The sequence below is a fragment of the Sciurus carolinensis genome, chromosome 9 (genome assembly GCF_902686445.1).
Source record: "Sciurus carolinensis chromosome 9, mSciCar1.2, whole genome shotgun sequence".
NCBI lineage: Eukaryota > Metazoa > Chordata > Mammalia > Rodentia > Sciuridae > Sciurus > Sciurus carolinensis.
The window spans coordinates 9443822-9451927 of record NC_062221.1 but is presented as its reverse complement, the minus strand read 5'-3'; the positions used below and the strand labels follow the sequence as shown (position 1 = coordinate 9451927).

The following is an 8106-nucleotide window of genomic DNA, read 5'->3' as shown; positions in this document are numbered from 1 at the left end:
TAAGGGTTTCTTTTCATTAAAACATTTTACTCATTCTAAATTATTCATTTCTCTGAGTGAGGGAAGACATAAAATGTTTGGATGGATTGAAAAGAAATTTACACACACATTGACCAAAGATTCCATGTTAGGAATTGTTATTTGATGGAACCTTATTCAGACAAAATCTCAAAGATCAAGGTTAAAATACAGATGGAATGTTTTCTTTCACTGAGCCTATTTTTATCATAAAGTCAGGAACTCATATGTCATGTCTGAAAGAACTCATCTGTAATATCAGAAAGAGGACCATCTTTTTCCAAGAACGGTGTTAGAGTTTGACAGCTGCCTAAAACAACTTTTATCTTTACCACTGCCTTTGTCTCACCAGAGACCTGAATTAAAGGTTGACGGCCCCTGAAGATGCTCCAGGTTCATGCATACACCGAGCACTGAACCTCCTCCTGGCCTCCTGTGCCCGCAGTCTTCAGCTGGATGGGAGCTCTTGCTCTTGCCTCCAGCTATTTACACCATGATCAGGCTAGTAATTAGCAAAATGTTTAATATAATATAGAAGCAATTAGGAGGTGATAACATGCAATTAAGATGTGTTTTCAGATTAAAGATTTTATAGTGCTCTTTTTCTTGAAAAGATAAAGTGCCTATCTCAAAATGTCAAACAGCAGTGATTTAATCTGAATTATTTTCAATTAATATGCATGTATTCTTGCGATGTGTTCACCGTTGTTATTGACATTGATAAATTAAGCTCATCCCAGCTGAATTTATCCTTGAGTCACTCTATATTTCCTGAATGTCAGCTCTTCATTCGTATTTTTTTTTCTTTGCCTACAAGCTGTGCGTGATCTAACTCTATGTCCCTTGATTCATCCCTGGGATTACAGTGATGTGTCAGTCTAGGGGAACAATAATCTGAAAGGGCATTGTTATAAATAGAGTGTTAGAATATAATTGTTTGTCATGTCATCTCTCCCCTTTCAATTCCCTGGAGTCCTGTTGAAGTAATTTAGACGGCGAAGATGACAAGAGTCTTGAGACTGTACTTATAGAGTCATCCAACACATCTTTAGCCTCTACTGCCTTTGAGACCATCTCCTCTACAAAGTAGAAAATGCAAATATCAAATGAGTTTTGACTGTAGTGTAAATTTAATTTGAGAGTTTACAGGGACTACTCTGTACAATAAAAGCACTGCGTCTCCTAAGTCATCTGCAATTGTTGGGACAGTGGCTATTAAATGGCATTCAAAATTAATTAGAAATTGTCATGAGTGAGCACCACAGCAATTGAAGATAACTTAGAGGAATTAAATATTTAGTCTGTAGGCCTTGTTGCTTTCTCCCCCTTTTCTGTAAAGACAATGTGTAGATGACTATGTTGGGAGTGAAATGTTTGATGTTTAAGTAAAAGACCAGGGGAAAGTAATCATTTTATCTCACTTTGGCATTTGTAGATTCATAATCATATAAGTGATGGTTACAGCAGTGGTGTACACTACTTACCAGAGAATATGTTGATTTTTTTTAAAAAAATTAATATTTCTTTCTTAATAAGACATGCATAAATGACAGATTTGAGAATTATTCATTTTTAAGAAACACCACCAATTGTAATTAGTTGGACAATTAAAATTCTCTCTTTACAAGTCATGAGCCAGTGGAATTTGAGAACTTAACAGTCCACAGGGCAAGGAGCATGCCTTATGCCAGGGTCTATTTATGCATTCTTTTATTGGACGGAGTAAATGGACACGCATTAGAAGTGACTGAATTTTTTCTTAACCTACACAAACTTGTTAAAATGAAGAAAGCTAATGATTTGGCAAAAACTGCACTCTTTTATAAAGGAAGAACTTAATAATTTTTTTTTGTCCCATCGCCTCTGTGAGTTTGACATCATCAACAATGGCAGCCCATGATCTTTGAACTGTGTGCATCCACCCGGGTCAACTAGGTAATTCTTTTAAGTATAAAAATATGATGTTCAAATTTTAAGTTATACTTACATTTTATCTAAAAATAAGAAATGCATTATACTTGACTACTGTTCCCTGTCCTCAGACCATCCTGAATCAAGAGCCCGTGTGGAGGCCATATGTTCCATTCTGTGCAAGGTGCGCTGTGTCCTAGGGCAAGAGAAGACCTCCACAGCGTGGAGTTAGCCATGGAGTCACTGTCAGGCATTCATTCACCTTCAGTGTATTTCCAAACAGTGATAGTGAAGTGCCTTTGTGGACTGTTACTTAGTTTTAATTAAACTAGCCGTCACCAAATTGACAAGTGACTTTATAAAATTCCTGCAAAGAAAATGAACACACTCATCATGCAAATACAAGTGAATTTTAACAAAAATCTTTGCATAATTGGAGATGAGATTGAAAAATTAGCATCCTGATTTAATAAGAGAGACTCCTTCTATTTGGAACTACTTGGTTTTGAAAAGGATCTCACTCAGTCGTGATCGTTATTAAGCAGGTATCAAAACAAGTTAATTTAAAAGAAGAGTTTTAAATAATTTCAGATTATTAAACCCAAAATTGTTAAATAGTGAATAATAGCAAGTCCCCTTGCTTCTGTCAAATATTTAGTGACAGGAATAAGATTTGTAACATTAATAAATTAAAAAGTAGGTCTTTAAAATTTTTATTTATTCTTTACTTACTTCATTGTAACTTTTGGAGTATGCATACATTTGAGAATGAATGTATATTCATACCAATGGAATAGAAAGTGATCTTTTGGTATCTCTGGGAAGTTTGTACAAAGACTCATCAGGGATATCAATTCCACAGATGTTCAAGTCCCTTTATAAAATGAAAAAGTATTTGCATGTAACTTAAGCAGCCTGTGTACTTTCAATCATCTCTAGATTAATTCTAATACCTAATACAATGCAATGCAATGCAAATAGTTGTTAACTGTACTGTTTAGGGAACAAAGGGTTGTATGTGTTTAGTATAGGAAATACTTTGCTGCACGAATAATACATGTTTTACTGTGATAAGAATGTGGAGCGTATTTTCCCACACAATAGTGTGACATGTTGTCAGACCCTGGTTCCTGAGAACTTGGAATGAACCCCATCCCCTCATGACGTCACACCTCCATATGTGAGTTACGGACGTCAACTTCTGGACTTTACAACCCATACAGCTCACAAGTCAGACAGATACTTAGGAACTCAGGTGGTGGCACCCCACTCTGCCAGTGTTCTTTCCCTCCTCCCAAACCTTGTCCGAGGAGGCTGGCACTGCACTTGAGCCTGAGGGGATCATATCTGTCAACACAGATCTCTCAAGAGTCACTTGATAAAAGTATGAACTTTATCTTAAGCCTGCTTCCATCCTAATTGAGCAACGACACTGATCATTTTGAGACTCACTTTGTTGTTAATGCACCTTGTCTATTGACTGTGTTCCCTCGGAGTTTTTCTCCTTCTTCTTCCCATTTTTAAGCACTGTGAACCTAAGAAAGATACTTTCTTTGTAAGACATTAAGATTGATGAAATCATACTATGATCATCTCCCTATTGTAACCATATATAACATAAGCACAGGATAGAAAACTGGTAAGGAGTTTTGCCTTCAAAGGGCCAAGGGGCCACAGTGTGAAATTTCCCTCGGTGTGATATTTGCCCCCAAATCATTTGAAGGAAACATAAAAAAGAGGGAAGGTCCATAGACTACAAAATTGAAACTACATATCAGCAAAAATCTGAAAATGATCTTGCGGTATGAACACAACGGTTTTCTGTATAAATTACGATGAATAAGTGATTTCCTATAGCTATAAATATCTTATGGTGATACATGGATAAATACCTGTAAAACTGAACTATATGCAGTTGACAATCTTTCTGGGTCAAAAACTGCCATATATTTGTGATTACGATCACTAAACAACACAGAAAAAATTTTCTCTTGATTGTATACAGCACCTGTCATTTTTCAAATCCGTAGCTGCCCAGAAAAATGTCTGGTCCACCATAAGGAAGCAAGAAGGATTCTTGAATAAACATGATTATCATTGCAGAACTGTTCATGCATCATTCATGATCAGCCATGCCCATTCTAACCTCATTCCTGGAGAACCTGATGGACAGCTGACAAACTAGCTCAGTCTAGTCCTCCCCCAAGTGAGAGAAGCCCTTGGTCAACATGGGTGTCGGGTGACTGAACAGCTTCCGTAAATGTCGCTTTCAACATTTCGGCGAGGGGTTTCCCAGGCAAATCCATTTGTACAGCATCGGGTCCGTGCCACACAGCCCACTCAGTGCCACTGGAAGTTCTAAGACAGACAGGCTTTGGGACTCGGGCTGCTTGCCTTTGAAAGTCAGTGAATGATGTTTTACAGGAAGTCTCCATGCAGCTAACCAAATTAGACATTGCTAACCATTAGAACGAGCTGGATTTCCAGTTCCAGAGAGTTTCTCAAATGGCATTTACTTCCCAAGGAAATGCAGAGAAATATCGTGTCCACTTTACGAGTCTGATCTTTTAGCTTTCTTCTGGCTTTGTATCTACTAAGAAGTAGCCTTGGTGAGATTAATTGACAAATCATGTTGAGAAAAATGATAAAGATTAATGGCCTATTTGAGGGCCCCTCTTAAACAGATTCATACACAAATACAAGTCATTTTAATAACCCTATTAGGTACTAAGTATGGTGAATTGATAAAATAATCCCTTAAATTTAGTTAACTTGATAATATACCATTTAAAAATTATACTATCAATTTTTCAGTTAGCAAACAAAATTTTTTTGTTTATTTCTATTAATAAAATATCCATGTTTTTTCTACCAGTCAATATATGTTATTTAAAACATCTGTATTTTATCTACAGGCCTCAACAGAATGTAACTTTTCCTGTTATATTATTATAAAACAAGAAAATATGTTTTGAGACTTATTTCCAGAAAATGCCGTAGGAGGTTCATTTTGAAGAATCTAGCTATATGATGTTATAAGGAAAACTCCATTACTGCTGTAAAAGCTTTATTTAAATATAATTCAGATATCAATACTTCACCCATTTGAAGTATACAATCCAGCAGTTCTCAATTAGATTGGAGAATTGTGCAAATATCACCAAAATTAGTTTCAGAACTGAGAAATAAGACCTATCAAAAACTCAATTGAAAGTTTCCAGTATTTGTATTATTTGAAGATAATTTCACAGACACCTCCCTTTTTGGACCTGATTAAAATGAATACCAATTTCATAATTAGTATTCTAAATATTTTCCAAATTATAGTTGGCTCATATTCAGAATAGACTAATGACTTTAATCTTATGTTTATCTCTTTGTTTTAAAGCAGTCATAAAAGACTAAGTTCCTTTCAGCAATCGCCAGTGTTTGTGGGGCATTGTGGTCAAACATAAAAGATAAGACAATAAAACTTAATCCCTTCCAAAATTTACTCCTGTCCCTCCATAGATAGACATAAATATCTCATAAATGTGTGTGAAAATATATATGTAAGTAAACATATATGTCTAATCATAAACATTTAAGAACATGTGGTTTTTCAAATTCCTTGAAATATTTCAGTTCATCAATAACAAAACTAAGAATCCACAATGTACAGACTTTTAAAATCTTCCTCATCAAATTTAATTCTATGGGGTGATATAAAGGGTCCATTTACATTTCCAACCCTTTAAGGAAAATTGAAAGGGGAGTTTTAACAACTGTGCAGTTTAGTTACAATTGTTTGCTAATAAAAGACTGATTTTATTTCAGAGAAAATAAAAATTATATGGAGCAGCAAAGCCCCAACTGACCCCTAGACTTCATTATGTTCCATCTAGAGGTATGCATGTGTTTATAAAACCTGGACTCTCTGCTTTACAATACACAGAATAACTAACGAATTTGGAAAATCCAATCTTACAACCTAATTCAAGAGGAAAACCTCTCAACCTAACAAAGGGAATTATTGCCGGAGATTAAACTGCTTGATGTTCTTCATTGTTCTAGCTGAGCCAAGAGGGAATATTAATTGAGATGTGCCATGGATTCCGGTGTGTGTTCCGCAGAACTTCTCAGGTTTCCTGGTGGTCCTTCAGAGGGAACAGCATAAATGAGGGGAATAAGACGACCATTCTGAACCACAGTCGTTAAGCCATTGTTCCGTTTGGCACAAAAGGTAATGGTTGGTTGATTTGCTTTATTTCTGTGCTGTTCTGATTTTTCCCCTATACACCCTAATCTCTACCACTTCCTCTGTGAGTCATCAGCAGCTGGACCCAGGGAGACCACAGGAACCGGCTCCTGGAAAAGAGCTCTAATGCAGCTATTACTCAAGTTCAATTCTCTTTAAGGCTGGTAAGAACAGTGAGTTTTAAGGGATAGAGAAAAGAGCTATTTTGCATTTTCTGCTTTGAAGAATCTCTGAATCATGTGGACCTATTTACATTTCCTTGCATGATATATTTATCTCAATATTTTTTAGGAACAAACATAACTAGATTTTTTTAAGTAACAATATTTTAATGTAATAGAAGTAAATCATTTGTACCCGAGTATTTGTTCATTCATTTTGATTTGGAGCAGTTTGTTTAGTGTTGCAAATTTGCAAAGCAATATTTTAGTACTTTTTTCCCACTTAGAATTGATCCAACAATTTCTGCTACTCTACATCAGATGCAGTTACTATTATAACCCCCATTAGACATAAACATCCCTGTTTTCTCACCACACAAGGAGATCTCGAATTAGATTCACAAAGAACAGCTTGATTTATAGTTGTTTTCTCTCCATTCTATTTGGGGGGAAAAAAAATTAGCATAGCATCAGGCTTTGATATGAGGGAGTTCCCACAGTCTGCTGGCAAAATCTTGCAGGTCACAAACCACCGTCAGAGGTTAGAGGATATATTTACTACAGAAGGGGCTGTTGGCTGTGCCTAAACTGTGGCAATGGGGTGAGATTTTTAACAAGAGTGAACCGAAACCCCAAACCTCAGGCTTCTGCAGTATTTAACTTCACTTGTGGAATCTCAGATTAAATAAGATATTGGAAGACGGTGAAGCAATTACTGAAGAGAGTTTGTCGTTGAATACATTTCTCTTACAGGTGGCATAAAGGAACTTGGGAGGAATGTATGACATCCCCAGATAAGAGTGTCTCCCTTTTTTCTTTTTTTCTGGGGTACTGGGGATTGAACCCAGGGCCTTGTGCTTGAAAGGCAAGCACTCTACCAACTGAGCTATACCCCCAGCCAAGACTATCTCCTTTTTGACGGGTAGTATGAAGGAAAGAAGAGGAGATCTTTCAGCAGCTATGCTACAGATACAGTTCATGGCGCCCCAGGGCCCTCTGCCCACTGTGCTCCTGCAGGTCAATTTTTGTCAGTTAGCTCTCACCTTACAGTGTCCTTGTCTCTCTGTTGCTGGTCCTCATATCTGTCTTCCCATGGTGGTGAGTATGGACCAGGAGACCCCACAGAGCAAAGGCAAGACATCCCTCATCCCTCCTGGGGTATCCCTGAGACTCTTCAGTCATTCTTCCCTCTTGCGCATAATTTAATAATGAAGTCGTGGAAAAAGACCTAATGATTTGGCCTACTTAGAAATATTCTCAACCAACAAAAGACTACAAGAGTTTTTAAAAGGGCCGTACCATTGTCTCAGACATCTACCTTTAAAATCTATTTCCCCTGAAGGGGATTAAGTCTAACTTACTGTGTGAGGAAGGAAATTACTTTTATAGCCTTACTTATATTAGGAGTTGGCAGGTTTCAAATATCATATCTGTTAATATTAATTCATTCCAAAAAATGTGTTTTTAGTATCCTAGAAATGCCTGCCAGAAATGTAATGTTACTTTTGGAGAGAATTTTAATTATCTCTATCTGAATTAAAAGAAAATCTTTGGGGAATTGAGAAATATTAGGAGATTTAAAGACTCACTGTTTATAAATCTCATATCGGGCTTCAGCAATAGGTGGCTTTAAAAGTAACCACCTCAAGTCCTGAAAATAGCTCTGTTATTTTTATATTATATTTTATGGCATTGCAGGATATTTTAGAATCATGATTCTATACTGGAAAATTTCACCACAACTATTCAATAATTTTTCTCAAAATGGGTAGAAAAGCA

The 8106-nt window shown here is 36.4% G+C and overlaps 1 non-coding gene across 1 annotated transcript; it reads right to left on the bottom strand.

The window, feature by feature from the left end:
* Window positions 1–7150: 7150 nt before the first annotated feature.
* Trnae-uuc (transfer RNA glutamic acid (anticodon UUC)) lies at window positions 7151–7224 on the bottom strand. Its single transcript has one exon. It is a non-coding gene; the product is annotated as a tRNA-Glu (tRNA).
* Window positions 7225–8106: the final 882 nt, after the last annotated feature.